We start from the raw sequence: 2,539 nt of genomic DNA on the forward strand, positions 1-2,539 counted from the left end.
AGCCCTGTAAATTGTTGTTAAATCATTACAAATCCATTCTTGCTACTATAAAAAAATTATACAATTAAATTTAATTTTTTTTAAAAAAAGATGATAAATGGAACAATCATTAGGAATTATATTATGGTGACATAAATGCCAGCTAAAGAACACAATTCGTTAAAAAACACATCCAATCTTCAGCCACAAGTCTTTACAGGGCTCCTACTGCCAGTGTAACAACTTTTTCCTTATCATCTCATGCCTAGATATAACTGACATTTTCCTGAGTATGGAGAAGATATAATGGCTTCCTATTGTGATTACACATCAATGGAATTATAAAAAAAATTTAAATACAATAAAATATGAAGATATCAATTTGATTACGTAGACAGAAGTATCCTCCCTTTCCTCAAAACCTTAACCATTAAACAAAGCCTTGGCTAAGTTTTTGAAAATTCCCCAGTGAACTCACTCATGAGAAGTACTTCACATGATAAAAATTTCAATAATAACTCACAATTTTATGCAGTGTTTTGCAGTACCTAAAGTTTCCCATATTTGTTCTTATTTAATCCATACAGAAGCCCTGCTCACAGGGTGTCGTCATGCACATTCTTAAATGAGAAATCTGAGATTTGGAGAATGTGTTATTGTCTCCTTTAAGACTGCAGATCTGATGGAGGCAGGACCAAGCACTCCTCAGAGAGAATGGGATTCCATTGTAATGTCCCATTTCTTCCCAGGTTGAATACTTGGATCAACACTGCAAGTGTTCCAGTTTCCTCCACCTTTACAACAAACCACCCAAACTTTGTAATATAAAACAGCAGCAATTAATCGTTAGTGTTATTTCTCATCGTTCTGGAGGTTGACTGGGCTCAGACAGAAGGTTCTGACTTACAGTGCCTTTTGTTTGTAGTCACACAATGACTGACACTGGAGTTATCTTGAAGTCTTCGTCACTTACACACCTGGCAACTGACCTAGGAAGATTTAAACAGAATATCTGGGTCTCTCTGGCATCCCTTTCTCCAGGACATCTTTCCTCTTCAGCAGGGCAGCTTCAGGGTAGCCATGCTTCTTATAGGATGGCTCTGCACTCCCAGTGTGCATGTCTCAGACAAAGTAAGTTAGGCAGAGCTATGGTCACCTTTTTTTAACTAGCCTCTCAAGTTGTCAAGTGTCATCTCCTCCATCTTATATTAGTTAGAAGCTTGCCAATAATGTCAGCCCATGTTCAGGGGGAGGAGAATGATTCCACTTCTTGATGGTAGGTGTGTCAAAGAATTCATAGACGTATGTAGAAGCAAGCTGGTTAGATGCATAAATCCAAAATGAACTAAATGATTGATTAAGGCTTTGTGTAAGTCATTTATATTTTTACATCCTTTTATGATTCCAATTAACCAGGTTATTACCCTACCCTCGACCCCAAAAAGACCCCCCGTTTGTTTTCTGGAACAGCTGGACTAGAGACGATCTGGACTTGGGACACATGGAAGAGTGGAGAATGGATGTGGACATGACTAAAAACATGAGGGGTTAAGAGTCCTGAGCCCATGTTACTACAGCTACCAAGCACACACCACTTCCCACCCCCACCCAAGCAGGAGCTGGGAGTATTTTCTCTAGAAAAACATAATGGCTCCCTGAGCAAAGACTTTCAGACACTGAACCTTTTGTGTGTCTCAACCAAGAGCTGGCCCACAAGTGTGCACCTTGTCTTGAAGCCCATCCCTGCACACAGTGCTGCTTAGCACCTGGCTCTTTCGGTATGAAAGACCATCAGCCATTTGAAGAAAGTCTCTGACAGAGGAGAAAGAATCCAAAGTAAACAGAAATGGAGAGTTATGAACAATCCAGAGCTCAGATCTGCTATAAGTCAGGCAGTTTTCAAGGTGCACCAAAAGCCATGTATCTCTTAGTCTTGCAATAAACTTGAGGGTAGTCATCATATTATCCCCATTTAATGATGAGACTGAGGTGCAGGGTTTTAAATGACTCGCCACAGTCACTCATTGAGGAGGTGTCAAAGCCATTTCCAATATTATCGTCCCTTCCTCCTGGGTGCTTTGCGTAGTCTAGCTTTGTAACTCTGTCCCATGCCCACCTTCCCTTCTCTAATTTTCCTGCAGTGATTATATTTTTTAAATAATTCACACATTATATAGTGTCCTGTTTCCTAATTGCCTGTGAAGATCTATTTAGCACTTTGTCGTGTCTGTATACAATGTTGGGTGCAAGTAGTGTTTTTCCAGTTTAATACGATTTTCTGTTGCAACAGAGTCTATCACTTTACCTCTTTAACGGAACCAAGTTGTAAAAGATACCATTTTCTCAGCTTTCCTGGGAAATCTGGACCTGACATTTTATTTAACCTTGGCCTATATATATATATTCTATATAGATAAAACCCTCCATTTTTGTAAAAGAATAAGAAGAGGTCCCTCTGGAAGTAAAGAGAGGTAAGTGGTAAAGTTGCCTTTTGTTTCCCCTAAAAGAAAATAGACTTCATCACTGGTTGGAGGGAAAAGTTAAAAATAGAGAAAAAAAA

Source organism: Galeopterus variegatus, unplaced genomic scaffold, assembly GCF_000696425.1.
Source record: "Galeopterus variegatus unplaced genomic scaffold, G_variegatus-3.0.2 Scaffold842, whole genome shotgun sequence".
Classification (NCBI taxonomy): domain Eukaryota; kingdom Metazoa; phylum Chordata; class Mammalia; order Dermoptera; family Cynocephalidae; genus Galeopterus; species Galeopterus variegatus.